Here is a 24102-nt window from a genome sequence, read left to right on the forward strand (position 1 = left end):
ACCTGGGAGCGCTGCAGTTCCCCCCTCAAACTATTAAAACTCCATAGGCAAAGGGGAAAACAGCCCCAACATGTTCTATCAGTAATTAACTACTCTTACTTATAGAAAGCAATCGATCAGCAAATCTCTGTACTTAGTAGAAATAGGCACTTCACTGCTATCACACTGTACTTGTAAGTGATCTGAGGGATATGCTGCACGCACCCATAAAATCTAAGATTCTGTTTCAAGTTCTCTATAAATAATAGAGAATTCAGTAATTCCCCTGCTATATAATGTGTTATTTATCTGCTCTTTACATTTAAAATAAAAAGAAAACCCTGAATTCATTGACTTGGCAAAATAAACCAAACGTGAGTATATCACCATTAATCCTTGAAGGAATGTGCCCCCAACTATTTGATTCTCTAATCTTACACAGTTTATTTGTAAAGAAGTGGTTTTCACTCTGTATAATATTCTGTAGTTTTGCAAGCTTTCAGTATGATTTCAAACAGTTATTCTGGCCAGAACAAATGTAAGAGCACAGTGCTATGAATATATCACAAAGAGCTTTCCAAATGTACCTCATTATCACGAACACACACCTTCCTCATTTCCAAATTCAAAATCTGTTTCCATCCCAGAAATCCCTCTGCCTGTCTCACTGTTTTGCATATTATTTGAGATCAGACAATCTGATTCTTCTGAATACTAATTTTTGGACACAAGTTTCAGCAATTAGCATCTAAGGAACTATCTCTTTTTGTGTAGAAAGATACCATGCATAAGCAAAATTATTTCCCCTCCCGTCTCCTCCAGGATTTGGAAAGCCCCCACTCACCCACAATTTGCTGCTGATATCTAAATACCTGCAAGGAGACAGAGTTGCTGGAAGAGGATAGAAAAACTCAATAGAAGAGAGCAAATTTCAAATAAAAGGGGAAGTCCAAACATTAGTAACCAGTCCATACGCAAGCCAAATTCTACTGCTGATTTGCCCGGGATATAACTTCAGAGCCTGTCAGATTTACATTACTCTTAATAAAAAAAAAAATACAATAGACAAGATTATAATTTATTATTAACCAGAAAAAAAAAAATATTTTTCCTTATGTTTTTATCACTATTATCCTCTTGTATAGAGCTCTGGAGATATCCTAAACTTGCTTTTATCAAGCTAAGCCAATATCAGAACTTCACCATTAATGTGAAGTGCCACAAAGCTCAGCTAGATTGTTAGCTTTTTTAAGCACAGAGGAGAAATAAGGCTATTTCAAAACAAAATATTCTTCAGTTTTGCAAGTCTCATGAAAATCCCATGCTCAATTCAAAAGTGAAACACTCTGCTGTCAAGAGGGACTCTACCTTTTTGGGAATGAGTTCTGAAGATGCACAGTGATTGCCAGAGGGCCTGTGAAATGAATTCTGCAGCCTAAACGGCCTTCTGAGGGAACAATTCAACCAAAGCACGTTTCCATTGTTTAGGAACAGAGGAAGTCTTATACATGATTAGACAAGTAGTTTATTTAGCCATATACCTTGTCTAGAATATACCTCAACACTAAACATTTTTTAAAAGTACAGGGGGAAAAAAAAGGATGCTTAAAAACACAACCTCAGCTGAAAAAAACAAACAAGCAAACCTTTCCCACAAAATAACTTAACAAAAGTCAGCTTATGTTTGGGACTTTATATAGGCTTATATTTGGGAGGGATCTCATGGATTTCCTCTCTAGAAGTTATCACCATCCATATACTGCTTTTATGACTCCCCTTACATGCCTCTTTTCCACCCAGGCCTACACTAGTACTTTCAGTTCTTCTTACAATGAAATTTTGGAAGCCTCCAAATACTCCCCATCCCTTCTCCAGTTGCTTTGTGTTTCTCATACCTGTATTTATCTGCATTTGAAAGCCCCCACGCTTTTGCTTTTCTAGCCATTTCTCAGTATTAAGACCATATTAAGCCCCTTGGTATAAGCAATTCACACTACTACCCAGGCTTCTTTTCTGAAAGATCCGATTTAATTCAGAACCCAGCTAATGTAGATTAAACAACTTATATCATTCTTATTATACCTAATCAATATGTGCTGTAGCCACAAGGAAAAAAAAAAAATTAAAAATCAATACTGCATGAGAAATTCCTCCCTAGTTACAATCAAATATACTCACACAAACACATGGCTTAAAAATTATCATGGCTCTTTACATTATTGGCATCTAGAAAGAGTGTGCACCAGTTTTAAATAACTGAACAGTATTCAACCTCAGAACCGACTAGTTCACTATCTTGCCAAAGCAATTGTAATTTAAATCTCTCTAATGCAAACTGTTAGCAGAACAGTGAGCACAAGTGAGAAAAATGATCATGAAATTATACTTGCACTGAAACATCACACAGAACCTAAATCCAGTTTATGCAGTTTTACTATCAGCAAAAACGTGACCTGAACAGATTGTAAATAACCCTGGCAACAGTTTCATCTGGGTACAGACCATAGAACTGGGATCTATAAATCCCTGTTAGTCATACTAGCACACAACAACATATATCAAAGGACCAACATGTTTCAACATTAGCAGAGGTAAACTTGAATGAGAAATGGCTGTGGTAACAAATTATGAATTGGATTAAAAAACACACACGAGACTCCTTCAGCTTCTCTGGCTTTATAGAAACCTGTGTGCTTAGTGGCAACAAATATATTCTCCCCGTGCTTTAGAACGGCATTAAAATCAGCTCATTTCTTGCTTTAAAATTCCTCTGTTTCACAATTTGTCTGCTCTTTGGTTTTAGATGTTTAAGCCCCTACTGGCAGAATCTACATCTAGTATCATAGATGATCTTCAGCTTACCTGGGGGTGTTTTGAAAAAGAGTTTTCATGTTGCCCATAACAGACCTGGCAACCTGCTGTGAAAATAAATCTGGAATTAAACTTCTTGGATTATACAGAGAATTTTTCTTTTCCCCTGAATCTAAAAAGTAAAAATCACTGTTACCACTTGCCAACTTATCTTCAGTCATAGGAAGTTACACTGTCCACACACAAGATGCACAGTTTGTTTTTAAGACCACCATTTCCAAATATACGTACACTTTATTAGCATTAGATTAAGTCTAAACATTATATGCTCCTATATAGAACTGAGACGCACTCCTTTTTGAATTCATTCCCACCTCCTAGCCAAACCCACAGTCCCTATTCCTTTCCTTTGACAACTAGATTATACTTAATCTTTCAGTATTTCAAGCATTTTTCTTCTACTGAGGTCTGCAGCTTTTCAGATGAGAAAGAGAGGATGTATTTGACCTGAAAGGAACATTAATCTGGTCCTCTTGCTTTACAGCACAGCCTTTCCTTGTCTTCTTCTGCCATTAGCTTCTTCAACTAAATGTAGATGTCACCAGCCTTTCTTTAGCAAAGGGAAATAAGTGTCCCATTAAGTACTTAGAGGAGTGGACAGATTCCCCAATTCAGCTGGTTCCCTACACACTTGCTGGTGCTGAACAGCAAATCTTGTATTTCTGAGAAAGGGCCATCACAGAGAGGTTATCTTCCTCTAAGTGGTTTCCTTATTTCACCTGTTCTCAAGTTTAGTGTTAAGTTGCTAAAAGATTACCTCATTCATATGATTGGGAGCCTGTTAGCCTCCAGAGTGTAGGGTGAGTGAGGCAATAATTATTTGTTTGAAAAATACTGGTAGTTTAGCTTGCATTGCAAAGAAATATGCCTGAATTTGCCATTATTCCAGGGATGAATCCTGAAGCCTTTATTTCCTTTTCAGAGACACAGGCTGTCCTCACAATGGTGAAAAATTACATGCAGAGAGTCCCAGCTGCTGCTCACATTCAGTAAGAGTCTGAAGGGAACTGAAGCAAAGGGCTGACTGCCTGAGCAAGCACTGCTGCAGACTGCATGTGTGCCTACAGCCTGGGACTTCTCCAAAGAGGAAAGTGAGCTCTGCCTAAGGTAGGATGTAGTTTAATGTACTTTAATACACTAGTGAAGTGCCCCAAGCCAACTGGGCTCTCCCGCCTCCTTTGGTGTAAAGAGGGTTTTTTGGGTTTAGAGCTTGGTTTACATTGCGCTAGAAGCTTCTTTTGGGGGTCTTATTTGTGGGGGTTTGGGTTTTCCTAGAGCTACTTTTATTCAAGGAAAAAAGTAAGCAAGGGCAGAGCTAGTGCAATAAATGCAGAGCTTCCCATGTTTATTCAGGCCACAACCAGATTTCTAAGACCACTTTCCATGAGCTTTTTCCTAAGTAAACACAGCCACTGCTTTGGTTGCTAAGACAGTTTTCTATAATTTAAAGTGAAATTAAAACTTCAAAACAATAAGACCTCAGGTGTCACGAAATATTAATCAAGGAGAGAGAAAGAGTGACGGACATCAGAAAAATTTCTCCACAGAAGAGCCTTGACCTGTTCCTCCTGGGTAGTACCAGCTATCAGAATATAAAAACAGCAAACTGCCCCTAGGAAGAAAAAAAGCTCACTACATGACCTCTATGAACTGGATTTAAGATGCATGTTCATTATTTTGCAGAAGGAATGTTCAGCAGGATCAATATGCCATCAAGATAAAAGAAGAGTATAAATTGTTCTGAGAGTTGGTCAGAATTTTCTTTACTGTCACCCAGGGAATTAAAAACAGAGCAGGAGGCATATTAAAACTGCGCTTTTATAAGCTTAATCAGTAGGCTGGAAAATGAGTTTCAAACAGAGATAATGAGCTCCCAAATCATAATTTGCCAAGGGTGCATCGATTTTCACTGGTCTTCAGATCATTTATGAGCATCCAGTACAAGAACACCTTTCTGCCCCAGGCCCCCACCAAGCAGAAGCGTGTGCCAGAACAGACTACATGTATGCAGGGAGGAGTTATCAATTTAATGGTTGCATGAGGAAAAAAGGTCATGAATTTGGATCCACTCAGGATGGATAGTTCATGGTCATTACCGAAGCTGTCCTGTTTAATAAACATTTTTCTTCCCCTCTGTAGTGGTTTTGGCTGGGCTAGAGTTAATTTTCTTCATAGTAGCTAGTATAGGGCTACATTTTGGATTTGTGCTGAAAACAGTGTTGATAACACAGGGATGTTATTGCCGAGCAGTGCTTACACAGAGCCAAGGCCTTTTCTGCTTCTCGCCCTGCCCCACCAGCAAGAAGGCTGGGGGAGCACAAGGAGTTGGGAGGGGACACAGCCGGGACAGCTGACCCCGACTGACCAAAGGGATATTCCAGACCATGTGGTGTCATGCTCAGCTTATAAAGCTGGGGGAAGAAGGAAGGAAGGGGGGGACATTCAGAGTTATGCCATTTTGTCTTCCCAAGTAATGGTTTTGTGTGATGGAGCTCTGCTTTCCTGGAGATGGCTGAACACCTGCCTGCCAATGGGAAGTGGTGAATGAATTCCTTGTTTTGCTCTGCTTGCGTGCACAGCTTTTGCTTTACCTGGTGAACTGTCTTTATCTCAACCAACGAGTTTTCTTACTTTTACTCTTCTGATTCTCCCCCCCATCCCACCCACAGTGGAGCGAGTGAGCAGCTGCGTGGTGCTTAGTTGCTCCTGGGGTTAAACAATACCCTCCTGGGCATCCTCACAGAGATAGCAAAGGGGAATCACAATAGCTGATCACAAAAATTGGTCATGCTACCACCACTGTGGCTTCACCAACCCCACAGGCACTGTCATCATTACCCTCCACCCCCAGCAACTATTAGGGCATTTATCCAGTACATGGGAGAGCAGACTGAAGGTCCCTCCTCCAGCTCAAGGGAACACATCTCCCCCGGGGACTGCTGCATTAGGTCAAAGGGTGAGATCTACTCCCAGGTTAGTGACAACAGTTTTTGTCCCCACCAACTCATACTGAGTTGTTCATACAAAGACTCTCTAATATGAATTATGGCAAATGAGAGAAAACCCAGTTTAGCATATGCTCTAGATCCGTGCCTAAAGCACTGTCCTGAGAAACAGGACAAAGTTGAAATAAAGCCCTTAGACTAGAGGGGCATTAAACCTGGGTCTTCTACAACTTAGTCAAGTAGCCACATCACTAGACTAACAGAGAGGAGTTACTGCAGAGGCAGGTTTCTATCAGGGCATCCAAAATTTGTTGTACAATACATCACAAGTGACATAACAAAAGTTAAAAAAAAAAGGGGGGGGGGGGGTTCATTCACGTTTACATTTGATTTCTTCTTTTATGACAGCACACAAAAGCCACATACACATCTATATTCTTGCTACAGTGAATCAGGCTTGGTTTCCCTTCCTCCCACCCAGCATCACCAATACACAAATGCCCTATGCTGAAAGGACTGACTGGATTTTTTTCAGAACTGTTGGAATCTGAGGGAATAGTCCTGTCATCTGACACCTCTATCCATGATGTTCTTTTCATTCCTCTATATATCTTATTTACAGTTTACACTGATATGTAAAAAATTCAACATTAACCCCTTCTCACTTGTTTCACCCACTAGTGCTTTCACCTTATTTGGTTGCACCCTGCTCTTGTCAGTGAGTTAGACTGACTGGGTACTAATTGTCTGATATTCTGTTACCTCACTTCTTTACTGTGTAGTAAGTAAAATTTTCTCTTGTTAAGAGTTAGCCTCATCCCAGAACCTAGTTGCATTCCAAGAGAGCTATTTTGTTTGCCAGGGAAAAAATCAATTTAAAAAAATGTTGTTTATCTTTAGGAGCTATTTGTCTTCTGCTAGGGAATAGAGTAATTAACTAATTATATAGGTTGGGGCAGCTAAACAGGTTGGGGGGTTGTTTTTTTGTTTAAGAGTGCCACACTAAATTAAGTTCATTATCACTTAAAAATCCTTTTTTTTTCCTCTAGCAAAAGAAACAGACTTATAAGGGTGGGGGCTCTGGTCTTGACACATATCCTTTCTTTCATCCATTCTGTCACATCTCTGCAGAAGTCAGACATTCTTTTAGTTGCTCATTTCAGGGGAGAATGAGGATGAGAACCCTTGCCTTAGTAGCTGGCAAAATAAAACCAGATATGGAGGACTACATGACTGGGGGCAAGGAACAACAAACAATCCTGCAATAAATCCTGTTACTTACTCTGTTCCTTGTATTGTTCAAACATGTATTTTTAATAGCACAGTCTATCACACATAACAAGGAACAACCTACCCCAAGCTCTGCATCGAGAGAATTCAGAGAAGCTGTAGCTTTCTTCTGTTGTTCATTAGCTGAACATGCCCATCCCAAGACCTTAGCAGATGTGTCTGAATTAGTATGACTACTTCTCCCTTTGAACTGCCAGTCTCAGAAATATTCATGATTTTGTCCTGTCTGTTGTTACATTATGAGCATCTGTAAAACACCTCAGGACTGAAGATGAAAACATACTGGTGGTACAGCATTAAAGACCTAAATTTTTATCTTTTCCTCCATGCAAAACCAGTGCAAAGAGCTAAAAAGTTGAAGTTCTAAACTTCACACTCATTTCCTGGAGAAAACATGGAGGAAATTAATGCTTGCAAATCTTCATTAGTCTGTACATTATGGAAAGATACTGTAGGTTAAATATCAGGCTTGCCTGTTAAGTACAATAGCAACAGATCAAAGTAAATGCTACTATACTAAATGAAAACATTATAAAAAAACCACTGTGATTAGAGCTACTACTTTTAAATAATCCATAAAATTAAAAAGTGAGAAAAATGTATCCTCTCAAGAATTACAGCTCCACTTGATCTATTTCTTCCCTCACTATTAAGTCCACTGCATTATTTATTCATTCGAGTGCTTTAATCAAGATTACTGCTCAGAAGTCATTTGATTTAAAAGAATGCAGTGCTACATGTAGCAGTAACAGATCACAGCAATTTGCAGCCCACAGTAATGTGCAGCAGCACAAAAAACTAGCTGTACTGAGGACACATTACATGGTTACAGCTGAGAAAGTAATTCTGTGGCATAAAAAGGAGATTTTATTTATTTATTTATTTTTAAAAATACTGTTGTGAAAGACAGCCATCCCCCTGATGCTTGGCCCCAGGACCCACGCCAACCACGCTACACCACCAACCACAGTTTGAAGGCTTATTCTGCAAGACAAGATACTATTTCACTTAGGCATGTTTCAAGCATGCAGCCCTACTTGTGGCAAGCCAGTCTTCAGCAGCAGGGGACCCCAAGCATTTTGAAAAGCCTATCCAAGAATCGGGTAAATACATGGCATATTAACACGGACAAACCACCACTCTGTTGTGGCTACACAATTTGCTTCAAGTGCTATAATGCTTTTGCGTGCAGAGCAGTGGTGGCCAATGCGATGCAGGGCTAGCCACAGACTCTCTCACATTCGCTACCAGTGACACAAGGATAACAGTTCTTCCCAAAACAAGGCTTTTTAGGTAAACTCTTGAATTTGTGAGGTGCCTGGACACTGCAGTGAAGAGTAGTATTATATTCCATATAAAACATATCTGAGTTAAACTCTGCATGTTGTCATAAAGTGCACAATATACTATATACTTAAGTAACACGTCAGAAGTAGCGAGGTTACACACACTGTTTAAAATACTCTTGACAGGCTGAAACACAGTCAATGACAAGCTATTTAGTCATGTGGAAAGAATATCAAAATTGTTTTTAAATCTATTCGGCTGAAAGAAATATTGCCAGGTTAAGTGTTTTTGTTGCATTTTTCAAGCCTTTTTTAGCTTTATTCAAAACTTTAAATCAAAATAAATGTTGGTAAAGCCATTTTCAACAGAAGTTTTCTTTCTCTACACGTTCTCACATTGTGGCTGGAGAGTCTCCTGTACTTTATCATGTCTGAAGCTACCCATACTTTTCTCTCCACTTTTTTGAGCCGTGGAAGCAATCAGATTAAAAGGGATGAAAACACTAATATGTTGGTTGTTGAGAATATCTCAGATAAAACGTTAAATAAATCATTGAAAGGGCATCAGGGTTTGCTGGGGTTATTTTATCTTGATACATCTGAAAGACTTTTCAGAACCTGAATTCCATAGAAAATTCTGAACTTAAGTCCTGTTTCAAATCAGGGTGCTGGAGAAATAAGGAAGTCATTTTCCTAAAATAAGGGTAGGTTGTCTTTTTTTCTCCTGTGAAATGGAGAAATCCATTTCTCAGCCAGCTGGCTCCATTACATCTCTTTCTGAAATCAAGCTACTACAAGACATAAAAACTTGTAAGTAACATAAAAAGGAATACATTGAACACTCCAGCTAAATTGGAATACGGACAGATTTAAAATTAGAACAGAAAAAAGAACGCACAAATAACAATGGGTCACAAAACAGAGAAGTAGCAGGAACTTTAGCAATGTTATTCCTGAATAAAATACAAATGACAGCTTCAAGAGCATCCTTGTAACAAAGGAGAGCTGCAGACCTACGACAAACTCAAAAGAAATATTGGAGACAGCTAGAAAGCTCATATCAGATTGCAGAGAGCTACAGAAACTGAAAATCATATTTTTTTAGAAATGCATCAGACATACATAAAAGCTCTCCAAAATAAAACTTTAGCCTTGTGTAATAAATCTTTTTATACATAAAAATATACTATTCTTTCCTCAACAGGACCTGTGTACAACATCGGAGACAGTGATATTAAGAGAAGGAATCACTCTTTTGATGTCAAAATAGGTGTAAGCTCATGGCAACAACATTACTAATAGTAAAAAAAAAAGGGAACCCAAAGAAAGTAGATGAAAACTCTTGCTAAAATAAAGTACATCTCTAATCACTAATGATTATAATAGTCTCTGAATAAACGCATCAGGACGCGATCTTGTGTCTGTTTTAAGGCAGTATGTCCACAGACTACAACTATACTTGTAAGTTTAAGCTAGCACACAGGAAAGAAGATCATAAAGAAGACCTACTGTTTTTATACTTTGTGCAAGAAAATATTTTTTCCACACAGTCCAAATCATTTTCAGCTTTACTTCCAAACAAGAGTAATTACTATTGTTTTTTATTATTACATGCAAAAAACTCCTCTCTCTAGATGAAGGCATGCTATTTGCAATATAAATACATTTGGGAAAACAATTGTGCTTTGGAGATTTTACTGGCTAGTTTAATACCAAACACTATAAGCAGGGATAAAAATATATGGAAGGAATATGCGACATTATGCACAACTTCTACAAAAAAAATTAAATTCATTTTTTCTTAAATAAATAGCAAACTTACAATTCTTTCAGCTTTGTATTTCTATTTTCTTTCAGCTAAAGCTCTAGTTAAAAAGCTTTATCTAGTTAAAGCTCTCTATATAAAATCCATTGATTATTATATACTGTTTCTATTGTAATAATGCTACATTTGTGCCAGGGACTGCATAAACACCAAGATGACAGCATCTGCCCCAAAGACTTTGTAATTATATTTGCAGTACACAAGAACATGGGGATACAGACAGGACAGCCAGTAAAACAATGAGACCCCACTAGGCAGCATGAGTTGTGGCCTTTGGCTGTGCTTCCTTGGGCCCTTCTCTTGGGGCAGTGGGGGAAATAAGCCAATTTCATCTCTTCCCCAGCCCTAGCCGCAGCCCCTTGCTCCCAGTCTTCCTGTCCTCTTCCCTGCCATGCTGATGCATCTCTTCTGGGAATCTAAGAGAAATGTCTCAGACCATGAGCAGTCCAGCCAAGATTTGTGCAGGCCTTAAGGCAAAGGAGAGTTAACAGGGAGAGGAACAGGGAAGTAACTTTGGAGACATTTGCTAGGATTTCTTCCCTGGCATGGGAGGAAGCAAAAGGATGAAAACAGTTTTTGAAGATTTAAGCAGGACACATCACTGGTTACAGGGAGAAGACAACATTCTCAGTACTGAGAATATGAGAAAGGAAGAAGCTACAACAGCTAAAGCCGTGAAGGACCTTGGCAAAGAGCACAGACAGAAATCAGTGCAAAAGGCGGCAGCAGCACGTCAAAGAAACAGGCAACACCATACCCCCAGCCCAGCACTGCCAGCTAAAACCATGCCTTTAGTAAACTAGAGGAATACAAGCAGAGCGTGAATGCACTCAGCAAGCCTACAGAAAAAGATGCAGCCCCCATCTCTGGAAAAAGACACTGAGTGTAAGGACAAGAGTAGTCTCATCTCACACAGCCAGGAAAAGCTTACAGATTTTGCAGAAGGGATCTGCAGTACTTACACATTGCCTAGAGATAATCACACTAACTCAGATCAATACACCTGGGTATGTATATAAGTGTTTGGAAGTAGTTACTCCTAGAATTCACTCATTTCTACTTATACTCACGTTGTTTCTATACACACCATAAATTTAAGTGTTTCATCACTGTATTTCAAAAATCTACATTAACTAGTACCAGACAAGGATTCTCAGCTAGCAAATACCTCAGCTGCTCATACTAGGCTTAGACAAGGTTCCTTAATGATGTTATTCAGGAAGAAGCCTGTGAACTATGCACAAGAGAAGAACAAAACTGACTATCAGCATAAATACCTAGATCTGATTTATAAACCTTAACTTTGCAAGGACAGGTGACCTTGCAGGCAGATTCTTTCACAGGAAAGATGTTTGTTCCAAGGATATGAAACACCGTGCAATTAATGATGCAGACAGACTTAGCTTTCAATAACAGTTTCATGTGAGTTCATTCATCAGCTTAAGTTAACATGGTAAATTTACTACGAACTATCAGAGCTAAAATACACCTACAGGAGTAATAGTTCAGCCACACAATTTTTGCATCCCCTAAAGAAAAAAAAAGTCTACCAACCAACACGGAACTTCAGGCCACTTAAGCTTTGTGCCTAAATACTTATGCCAGGGAAAATTTAGGCAGATACTCAGATGAGACTTCAGTCTGTTTCTATGCATGCATGTATTCACCTCCTAGTAACTAGCTGATGAAGCAGACTTAGTGGCTCTACTAGATTAGAGTACCTTATATTTATATGGTATTTCAACACCTGTGTCTTTAAGTTATTTATCTGGGAAAAAAATTCTCTCCACTTAGATCCAGCCTAAGGCCTTTTAAGGACTACGTAGGAACAACATAGTACATTGGATATACCTATATGCCAGGCTTGCATCAGGACTGAAGGATGGGTGTTTGGGAGCAAGCATAAGAGGGACAAGCCACACTGGTACAGAGAAGTGGCAACGTAATCCAGTGCTCTGACAAATTGGGGAGCAGGAAGGAAGTGGTGTATAGGCAGTTAAATATCATGATTACTTTCCTCAAAATTCACATTCTCGACGTTTTCCATAGTTCATGTGGTTTGCACCCTAAGACTCTCATTTGGAAGAACAGCTTTTACAAACACCTTGAAATCATCTCAGAAAACTCTAGCTGATAAATGGAAGTCAGAACACACATGCTGCCAACAAATACCTGTTTTTAATATACTTGAGAAAGTAAAACCCATGTACTCACCTTTCTCAGTTACAGAAATTCAGAATCCTTCTAAATCCATGATGTTGCACCTGATGGACATAATCTACATCTTTTTTGGTAATCACCCTCTACTATAGCCACTCAACTAGATTTCTGTAACTTTCAGTGTTGTTCCTGTCTATGACTGATTTGACTTAAATATGTAAACCAAGGTAGACCTTCTTCCTTTGTTTTTCATGCACCAACTGCCATAAGTTCCCCTGCTCTCCTAAGCAAACCAGGGCCAGCTCAGGTCACTACTACTAAGCTCCATATCCCCAAAAACTTCAAGTTTAAGTCCTCTGCTCACACCCCTTTCTTCTGAACACTGCACCTCTCCAGCCCTCTGCTTTTTAGTATCAAATTTGTACCATGTCTCAGACAGAAGCATGAACTTCTGCACTGGGTACATGCATAGGTAAGACCCCGCAGAATTCAGAGCAGAGAAGCTGTGTCTGACTTAAGCATGCAGCGAAGACTAGCCTGCTCTAATGTAAAACAGCAGCACTAGATACTGCTCACTTTTTAATCTGTGCTCCCATCAGAAAAAGTACCTTCCTTCTTCCACAAGACAACACAAACCAAAAGAGAATCCACGAACTCTAAAGATCATCCAGCTAGGAATCAAGCTGAGTTGTTCACAGAACTTGCATGGTTTGTATGCTTCCCTGGTACACAAAAGCTTATACCGGTTGACTTCCATCAGTTTAGTTTCCCTTTTTTCTGCAACACACTTCATGTAACCATTCCTTCTCCTCTCCATTCAGGGGATGCATACAAGAGACTTCACTGAAGTCTGACATGTTGTGTTAACATGGTCAACATGAATAAAATTAATTCCTACAACTCCTCCCTGATTTTAAAATTGCCATGAAAAAAGAAAACTAAAAAGCTTTTCACCAGCTGAAACATTTTGCAAGATCATAGGTCCTCTGTGCTTTCATATGGCTGAGCAATTCCAAGCCTCCTTCCAGCACCTCTGAAACAGTCCTACACCATGATGACCTGAGCCGAACCACCGGTTCCACTGCCTCTGCAGCAGAACTTTCACACTGCCACCTTCTCTCCTCCTGTTGCAAAGGAAAGCATTGCATATGCTTCGTGGGTTTCCACATACAGAACTATTTCAGATACCTGCTGGTTGGCCTGGCTGGTACCCAAATTCGTATTACACCAAGATTTGTAGCAAGACTTACCATACCACCAGCACATTTCAGGTTTATGAAGAAGCATTCAGTAATTGAAATCCTAGCTTCTTCTGTTTTGCCAGTCTTGCAGGACCCACCTCAAGTGCTGCATGTCTGTCAAAAGGAAGGGCAGATGAACCCCGGGTTTCAGACCCCACCCAGCAGATAACCACAGTTATATTTCTAAAGATCTTAGGGCATCATAGTACTGTTTCATTATACTCCACAAGAGAGATATCAAAGAGCTATTCTCTGTCACAAGCTGCCATAAATACTAACATTATTTCCCCTGTAGACCTAACACCCTAGATAAACATTTGGGCAAGTCAAACATTGTGCTTTCAAGACCAGATTCCTCAAGAAAGCACCAAAAAATACTCACATCATCAGACACCTGACTCATCCGGTGTCAGGGAGGAGCAAAGGGCCAGCACACCCCAGAGCAAGGCAAGCCAGGAGCCCTGGTGACCCTCACCAGCAGGCACTGTCCCTGTGCTGGTTTTGGCTGGGATGGAGTTCATTTTCTTCATAGTAGCTAGTATGGGGCTACGTTTTGGATTTGTGCTGAAAACAGTATTGATAATGCAGAGAAGTTTTCATTATTGCTGAGCAGTGCTTACACAGAGTCAAGGTCTCTTTCTGTTTCTCACCAACCCCACCAGCAAGGCGGCTGGGGGGGGCACAAGAAGTTGGGAGGCGACACAGCTGGGACAGCTGACCTAACTGACCAAAGGGATATTCCATACCATAGGATGTCATGCTCAGTATATAAAGCTGGGGGAAGGAGGAGGAAGGCGGTACATTCACAGTTATGCCATTTTGTCTTCCCAAGTCACCATTACACATGATGGAGCCCTGCTTTCCTGGAGGTGGCTGAACACCTGCCTGCTGATAGGAAGCAGTGAATTAATTCCTTGGTTTGCTCTGCTTGCATGCACAGCTTTTGCTTTACCTATTAAACTGTCTTTATCTCAACCCACAAGTTTTTCCTCACTTTTTACCCTTCTGATTCTCTCCCCCATCCCACTGGGAGGGAGGTGAATGAGCAGCTGCATGGTGCTTAGTTGCCAGTTGAGGTTAAACTACGACAGTCCCCCAGGGCCTGGGGGCAACTGGCAGACCTTGGCCACGGGGTCCATCAATGGCCCTGCACAAGGCAAGTGAGGAACCAGATCCAGGGCCCATCTGGGGAACCCAGCTGGGAGCCTTAAGCAGGGCCACCCAGAGCCTGTCCAGGGGACAGGGCCACCAGCAGGGCTGGAGACAAGCCACAGACAGCATCCGAGGGGTCCATCAGGAAAGGGGCTGCCTTTCACACAAGCCTGGGTCCAGCCAGCAGACAGATCAGAGGCAGGATGGGGGACAGGCACTCTGCAGCCTTGCTGGGGCAGCATCAACAGCCCTGAGGGGCTGGAAAGGGGCCTGGGCCCCGATGCTGACCTCAGGACCAGGTCATTCAGGGCTTTGCATCACATTGTGACAAAAGGTAGACACTCATTATCAAGCAGGTTTGCGGGGTGTCAGCTCTCTCCAGGCACTCTGAGCCAGGCAGCAATGCCGCAGTGCTCACCCAGGTGAGCAGAGGTGGGGTGAGGGTGCAGCGCAGCGGTGGGGCTGCACTATCACGGGTGGGACGGGGCATCAGTTTTCCTCCTGTCACCTGCAAGTCTGGATCTTCCTTTCCAGCAGTGCCCAAGGAAATGACAGAGTAGGTTCCTGCTGCCATTAATAGCAGCTGCTACCCACACCTCCCAAAGGGAGCCAGCTTCACACACCCATGATGCACAGCCTGCCACTCGCATGTGGGAGATGTATGAGCCCACTGCCCCACAGACTGAGTGTGAGACAGCAGCTGGCCTGCTCCTGAAATTAAGCTGCTTATTTCCTCTCAGCAAGCAGATACATAAAAATGCACCACTTTGAGATTGTGATTAATGTTTGGTTTCATCAGTTATCCAAAAGTTTGGCTTAAGAATTAGCTACTTTTAACTTACTTTTATTTCTTAAGGCAGATTATTGAATAATCAGAAATATCCTTACTTGTCATTATTTTATACCAGAAGGATATAAACATGTCAATGCCAGGGACCCCTTGTCATGCTGATTAATTACCCTAGTTACCAGCCTCCAGCTGAATTCTCTACCCCATCATCTACTCATTTCCAGCTGCAAGGTACCCATGCCAAGGTCCTGGAAATGCACTCACAGGGGCATTATGCCACCTCCATGTCAAGTGTTCTTGCCAAGAAGTCTCTTTGCTGGAGTAGTCACTAAACACCTCCAGGAAAGACAGTCAACGTAAGTCAAGCAAAGGCACTGGGCTGGGGGGGGGGGGGGGGGGGGGGGCTGGGGGGGGACGGGACACACACAACAACACAACAACACAAAAAATCTCTTACATGAAAACCAGTATTGTTCAAAACCCTGCAAAGTACCAAAAGGCCAGAACCAGCAAGGCAGTGATTGGGGGGAAGAACAACCACTATCAGTTTTTACAAATGCCAGAAACAAAGTTCTGGGTTCTCTGTATCATGCTCCATAGCATGAATTCAATTACTGGTATCTCCACCACAATCAGAAACATTTGTATGTTCCCTCTCTAGGCTGCAATACAGCCTCAGAACAGCATAAATCTTACTTCTAACTTCAGATCAATATTGAAGGCCAGAAGGACTTCTGTAACGTTCTGTAATGTAGCCTGACCCTCTGTATGACACAGACCAGAATGCCTCCCCAACTCCTTCTATATCAGGCTCTAACTCCTGCTTGAGCAGTTGTTGGGTTTGGGGTTTTTTGTTTTGGGGTTTTTTTATGAATCATACCTGGTCTTGATTTGGAAGCAATAAATGCTGTTTCTAACCCTGATCAATCAGCTGTGAACAGGATTGTCAGTAATACAGGACTGAATATTGCCAACTTTAGGTAGTAAAATAAAATAGAATAAAATAAAAGTGTGGACAAAAGTGTACTCTGTGGTTAGAAGAGATAGTATATTTAAAAGGCAGGTAGAAAGAGGGGAAAGATACTTCCTTGGGACTCTTAGATTGTTTTCAAACAGTAATCTTAGTGCTGGTAGAAAAAAAAATAAAATATATCTGTAATCAGAGTCCGGGGTCGATGGCCAAAAGTGGCTTTTTCCCTATTGCATTTGGGAATTTCTTCACATTACATTTATGGCATGTGCACAGAAATAAATGTCCTTACATTCATACAACCTTTCACAATCTGCTTTGAGAACTACAGTCTCTTTAAAATAGCTATCCCAATCAGTACAATGTTGATACAAATACTCTAATGATCAATGTAGAATTTGTAATTAGATAAACAGTGACAAACACACAATGCTTAGTCATATGTTATTAGTGGTGTAAGGTACACAATGCCTAGTCATACCTTGTTAGTGGTTAAGTATGTCTCTGACACAAGTACCAAAGCAGCAGAGAAGATGAGTGTAACTGAAGATACCGAAGTGGTAGAACACAGCACGTTTGATCATAAGAAAACTCTGTATTTTCAAGGGACTGAACATGACACTAGCCAAATAAATAAGTAAAAATCAGTTGGCATCAAGTAGGAGGGAGACAGGAACATACAATGTAAAGGAGTGGGAGATATTTTTTTATTTCCAGGCAAAAGTTAGTGCAACAAAGCTCAGACTTTAGTATTATGTATGACTCTAAAAATGCCATGTCATCTTTGAACCAGCCTTCCTTTTAGAAAGGGAGAGGTTGACGCAGGAATGTCTCCCTACAGCTTTCATTTCTGCCCCTAGAATCTGAGACTACCTCAGAAGCATTATAGAAGCATTTAATGTACAGCTTTAAATTTACTGTGCAAACCGCAGCATCAAATTTTCAACAGCTGAAGAACTGATTACAAAACTGATTGGTCTTCACAGTTGTCCTGGTTTCAGCTGTGATAGAGTTAATTGTCTTCCTAGTAGCTGGCATAGTGCTACGGTTTGGGTTCAGTATGAGAAGAATGTTGATAACACACTGATGTTTTCAGTTGTTGGCAAGTAGTGTCTATACCAAGTCGAGGCTTTTTCAGCTTCTCATGCCCAGCCAGCAAGAAGGCTGGAGGGGCACAAGAAGTTGGGAGGGGACACAGCCAGGGCAGCTGACCTAAAGTGGCCAAAGGGGTATTCCATACTATGTGACATCACATCTAGTACATAAACTGGGGGGACTTGGCCTGGGGGATCGCTGCTCGGGAGCTAACTGGGCATCGGTCAGTGGGTGGTGAGTGATTGTATTGTGCATCACTTGTATATTTCAATCTTTTTATTATTATTGTCATTTTATTATTGTTATTATCATTATTAGTTTCTTACTTTCTGTTCTATTAAACTGTTCTTAGCTCAACCCAGGAGTTTTACTTTTTTTCCCATTCTCTCCCCCATTCCACTGGGTGGGAATGAGTGAGCAGCTGCATGGTGCTTAGTTGCTGGCTGGGGTTAAATCACAACAGTAATAAAATGCAGATCAAACATTACCTGCTGGAACTAGCAGCACCCACTTATTCCAAATTTTTTTCAGGCACCAGCTATTAAACACTTAAGCTCCCTGGAAGAGATAAGAGTTCAGACACAAAAAGAAAAGAAATAAACACAAAAGAAAAGCAAAGTTAGGGTGCTCAGAGATCAAAGAGACAAGATAAAGAAATCTAATTTAAAAAAACAAAACCCCTTGTACTTCATTATGGAATACCAAGACATTTGAGGGTCAGACAACCTAAATATACTATGAACAAATATCCTGAATTTTGATACACTTTCCTTTATCTAGGAATAGGATTTGAAAAATGAACAAGAAAAATCTTTCTGTATTTGCTCCTGTTTAAACTCCATTAACTTCTAGGAACAATTTTGCTCTCAAACAGGCAGACTACACAAAAAGGATACATTTACAAAATACAACACAAAGCCCTTCCAAGCCTCAAAATTAATTCTGTAAACCCAAAAGCAATGGTAGAAACATGCCTAATTTACAATGCTATATCGTTTGTAAATCTAGATTTTAAAAGACTTCCAGATGATAGAGATACAGCAATTTGAACTAGTAACTTCACAAGAGAAGGCAGATATTTAATCCAGTTTCGTAAAACAGATTCTTCCAAACACCAGAGTTGTACACACAATACCGCATGTGCCATGAACAGCATCAACTCCAGACAGAATTCTAACAGCTGCACTAACTAGAAAGGTACTATTATTTTACGTTTAAATTCCTTGGACAAGAATCACCACATTTTCAAGCAGCTGAGATATTTTGAAGGCCAAGTCCTATATATGCAGATTCCTTGCACAATATACTTCATTGGAAAAGAACAACCAAACTGTGGTTAGTAAAGAGTGTGCATTTCTTAACTTACAATAATACAGTTGTAAATACCTAATTACATAAGTTGGTTAGTTGCATATAATTACACAATGTAAACACACATCAAGTAAATATTGATATGAATAAATTTACATGGTTCCTCATGCATGGCAGCCACTGCTCATACATACTTGCCATTTCATAAGGGTATTGATTTCTGTTATTTCAATAAATAAGAAAGTATAGGATATCCAGAGAAGCACCAGCCTGCCAGCATCAGCTGACACAGAATTTTTAGGTAACAGGGAAAACACCATTCAAGTAGTGAAATAATCACAGAAACACATGCCCAAGTATTAAACTTTTGCTGAGTATCAGAAGAGTGTGGTGCAGTAGTCCAACATTCCTCCAAGCCCCACATCACAAGGCTGGCAATTCACTCTTCATCTCTGCCTCTCCACACTTATTTCACAGCCTTAACGCTTTTTTAATGTAGTTGGTTGTTGGTGCTGTGAAAACAAGCATGTGTGCACTCAGCTGCACTGAGCAGAAGATTCATACCCCAGGTGAAAGACAACTCGAAATTCCATTCCCACTTTATAATTACAGAACACAGCTACGGAACAAAACATGAAGTAACTGCCCACCCCACACAAAAAATGACAGTCCTATGTCATCAAAATGTATTCAAGGAAACAAAGCACTAAATGGACTGAAATACATTTCCATATGCCAATATGCTTACAATGCTTTCTCAACAGGAGGCTCCATCATACTCCTCTAACAGCCCTTTTATTATGATTGTTATTATTATTGTTATTATTACAGTACCTTTCTCCCAGCCTGGACAATGAGCACAGGCACTGAGATTGATGAGACAGCCCTATCCAAGCAGGGAAATGACAGCTGTGCCACATGCCAGAAAGCAATGACACAGCCTTTTTGTAATCCAAAATGCCTGCAGCCATAACTACTTGCTGCAAGGTGTGAAGGCTGCAATATTGTACTTGCACTGCTAGGGGTCTTTTCCCCTCTTTCTCCCTTAGGAGTAAAAGCAAAAACCCACAGTGCTGTTTGCCTGCAAGATAGGCAGCAAAATGTGTTGATTAACACCTCACCTAGGTGCTCAGTGTTTCACTGTTTACGTTACATTTCCCCTACAACAGTCAGAGTAACAAACAGCTTGCTTCCTCTCCTTTTTTGTACTCCAAAACACAGAAGACAAAGCCAACTTTTACAAGGCCTTTCCCAAAGGCGTAAGGCCTTGTTTTCTGCAAAAGATGCTTGCAAAAAGAGGACAATATTTCCTTCACAGAGCTCCACCATAAGTAGGGTTTCACAGCTATCCCACTCTCCCAAGCTGGTCTCGCTGCAATTCAGTGCAAGTTGAGAGCAAGCCAAAGCAGATGTGGACAACATATTGCTTTCACAGTAAGATACCTACCCCCAGAGAGAACCAGAACTGGGAAGGTAACTACCGGGCTCACGCCTCTCAGACAGGCACTCAGGCCCTGAATTATCAGGGCTGAGACCCACATCGGTGTCTAGTTTCACATTGGCTAACCCCAGGCCAGATGCAGATCTTCAGTCCACAGAGGCTCCCTGCAAGAGCCCTGTGTACTGGGTTCGTGTGGCAGGGTTTTGGCAGGGGCAAGGGGCTACAAGGGTGGCTCCTGTGAGAAGCTGCTAGAAACTTCCCCAGCTCCAATTAGGACCCACCACTGGCCAAGGTCAAGCCCATCAGCAGCAGTGGTAGTGCCTCTGGGATAACATATTTAAGAAGGGAAACCTACAGTGGAGAGAAGAGTGGGACGCGAGAGAAACACCTTATGTAGACACCAAGGTCAGTGAAGGAGGAGGAGGAGGTGCACAGGAGGAGGTGATTCCCCTGCAGCCTGTGGTGAGATGGCAGGCTGTCCTCCTGCAGCCCATGGAGATGAGCAGTGGAGCAGATGCCCACCTGCAGCCCATGGAGGACCCCATGCTGGAGCAGGTGGCTGCGACCCAAAGAAGGCTGTGACTCCATGGGAAGCCCCCGCTGGACCAGTCTGTTCCTGAAGGATTGCAGCCCATGGGAAGGACCCATGCCAGAGAAGTTCGTGGAGGACTGTCTCCCACGGGAGGGACCCCACGCTGGAGCAGGGGAAGAGTGTGAGGAGTCCTGCCCCTGAGAAGAAAGGAGCAGCAGAGACAACATCTGATGAACTGACCATAACCCCCATTCCCGATACCCCTGTGCTGCTCAGGGGAGAAGGTAGAGACCTCAGGAGTAAAGTTAAGCCTGGGTAGAAGGGAGGGGTGGGGGGAAGGTGTTAGGTGTTTTAAGATTTGGGTTTACTTCTCATTATCCTGTTTTGATTTGATTGATAACAAATTAAATTGATTTTTTTTTTCCCCCACCAAATCAAGTCTGGTTTATGCCTATGACCACAATTGATGAGTGATGCCTCCCTGTCCTTGTCTCAACCCATGAGCTTTTAATTGTATTTTCTCCTCCCCATCCCACCATGGGGGGAGGAGTGAGCAAGCTGCCTCCTGGTGCTTTGTTGCCAGCTGGGCTTAAACCAGGACACCCTGTCAAGAAGTTGGCAAGATGGGTCTCTGTGCAATCTCTCACGTGTAATACAAAGAGTAAACAAATGAGCAACACTATCTCCAAGATTAATGTAGTAAGGACCCTCCAGGCAAACCCCTACCATATTTTCACTCCACTGCTGATTTTCAAGCTGTACCCATGTTTGGCACTTGGCTAGGTTGTGATAGTCAAGCTTCAACCTGAAACACATTCCTCAGGTCCATTGATTTCAGCAAACTTTAAAAAAAAAAACAAAAAAACAACCACAAACAAATATCTGCCTTCATGCCTACTAAGAGCAACATTTCAAAGCAAAACTGGACAAATTCAAGTTGTAGCATGTCCGCTATATACTTATTCCCTATTAAAAGTATTGCTCCATAAAACCTAGTTACAAGGTGAAACATGTATGTCAAAACGTAGTAATCAACCATTCTGAATTTGAAAGAAAACAACACATCGTTTGTCCCAACTGTTCCCTGAACCAGTGCTGATGATTGTATACACTATTCTTTGTCTAGCCCAGATTTGAACATCTCCCATGATTAACCTCCATATGTTCAGGCAGTCCTAATCTCTCCACACAAGAAAAATACATTAATCACTGATTACATTCTGCCTACAGACAGTATCAGTCTCCCCTGGCAAGCTAAGTATTGATGCTCATCATTTGGCTACTTTTGGCCACTAAGAGCAGTGCTTTGGAATTTCTAGATGCTTCATTTGCTCTGAATTTGTTCTGCTGGGTAAAGAGCTGAGGAAAAAAAACCAGAGCAAGCTAATTAAGAGCTAAATTCTGCCCTTCCATACATAGGCATGCCTCTGCGACAGCCACCGAGGGCTGTACTACTTACACATCAGCAGATCTAAGGTTTAACTCATGTCAGAACAGTATGGGCATTACTGGACCAGCAAGGTATATGGGAAACAAGTCTCAAGACCAGTTTCACTCACACAAAAGCAAAGCCAACGCATCTAAAAATCCAAACTGCAGAACTGATTCTAAAAGATAATAACTTCTGAGGTTTGTAGGTTTTTTTACTCAGGAAAAAAACAACAAAAAACACGCACTGGAGGATGATATTTTAGGAGCCAGGAAGGTCTGCAAGACCCCTCGACTTCCAGAATCAGGGTATTAATCAGATGTGTAGAAGGTGTAACATTACCAACTACAAAGATGGAAGAAGGTGAGAGAGGAATGAATACTGGCCATAGGGCCTTAATTTCTTTCTTTGCATTAGGAACTAGGCTTCATATACTACAAATGGCTATAATTCCTATGGAAAGAAATCAAATGTAATAAAGAGAATTCCCTTCTCAAACAGAGGAGTGCTACTCAAGCCTATCTATACGACATTAAAGGATTGTGGCAAGTTCTCAGGGACCTCCTTTAAATTGTTCCTATTTAATTGCTTACAGAGCCCCAGACAAGATCCGAGATATGAAATGGATGACAGTATGTCAGGACCTAAGTGCTCTATTGGGAATCAGAATGAACCCCAGATAATACCATTTTATCCATGTCATTGTTTAGCAAGAAAGTCACAACTAGCAACTTGCAAGTAGCTGGTATTCAGCTTAAATGTCACTAAAATTCCAGTTTTAATAACTCCAGTAAACTAGAACATAATTTAGGAACAGCATCATCTTAATTCTGAAGTACTCTGATGAAAGATAACACTAACTGAGCAGTAGGAAATTGAGTTACTTCAATATTCTTAATCTTTTAAACTTTTTTTAAATATAAATGAGAACACCAACACCACTTTAGTTAGGAAAGTCAAGCTATTTGCAAAGTAAAAGGTGGAGAATAAAAAAGTTTTACAGGTCATTCAGATTTGCATTATCACACAGAACAACTCTTGCAGTGCCTTTGGACTAATACAGTGAAATATTTAGACAGCAATCTATCATCTCCCCGTGACCAGTGAGAGTAATTGCTGTTGTCATGTAACTGTCATGTAACATATACAACTGCAAAGAGTGGTCACAGCACAGCACTGCAGTCCAACTTCTTACGCAGCTGTAAGAGTACTTGAAGATCACAGGATTTTGGTACTAAGGAAATGGGAAGACAGGTTTTCTTCTCAGCTTCACCCACTCATATGACCTTCAGTCACCACCACAGCCATGCATCACACACGCCTACACTCCCATCCTTTGCATTACCTGTACTCATGTAGGCACATCTGCATTAGCTTCAACCCACAGGAGCTCTGCTAAAGGATCCCTCTTTGTCAATATTACATCAAAAATAACACTGGACTACATAACATGTGACTGCACCCTGCTGTTAGACTGACAATTGACTTCACAGGTATTCTTGTTCCTGTGCTTGTGATCCCCTGGTAGCATTGATGAGAACAACAATGCCAGAGAAAATATGAAGGTACACAGCAGCATGTACACCAGAGGAACTGGACAAAATAGATATTACTTGTATCCCCTTTGCAGTACATTAGTTGTTCTTGCCACCACCTGTGGTGGTCCATCCACTTGGCACAAAAAAACCCTAACTAAAATAAATAGATATTCCTAGAAACTCTGAATTATTGATGAGGAGCATTCTTTTAACAACAGTTTCTTTGGGATTGTCAAAACTGATGACC

General features: G+C 41.1%; 1 protein-coding gene across 3 annotated transcripts in view; it reads right to left on the reverse strand.

Moving 5' to 3' along the window:
• The window catches only part of ZPLD1 (zona pellucida like domain containing 1), a 66966-nt gene that overhangs the window by 36138 nt on the left and 6726 nt on the right, over positions 1-24102 (reverse strand). Inside the window, exons 2-3 of one of the 3 annotated variants that reach the window (XM_069785588.1) lie at positions 18093-18162; positions 2842-2897 (exon numbers count right to left, since the gene is read on the reverse strand). The exons of 1 other annotated variant lie outside the window; for it this stretch is intronic. The gene's annotated coding sequence lies outside the window, so the exon portion shown is untranslated. The remainder of the gene's footprint in view (positions 1-2841; positions 2898-18092; positions 18163-24102) is intronic. One more of the 3 variants, XM_069785589.1, reaches the window with a different exon arrangement.

Source organism: Haliaeetus albicilla, chromosome 6 (assembly GCF_947461875.1).
Source record: "Haliaeetus albicilla chromosome 6, bHalAlb1.1, whole genome shotgun sequence".
Classification (NCBI taxonomy): Eukaryota; Metazoa; Chordata; class Aves; order Accipitriformes; family Accipitridae; genus Haliaeetus; species Haliaeetus albicilla.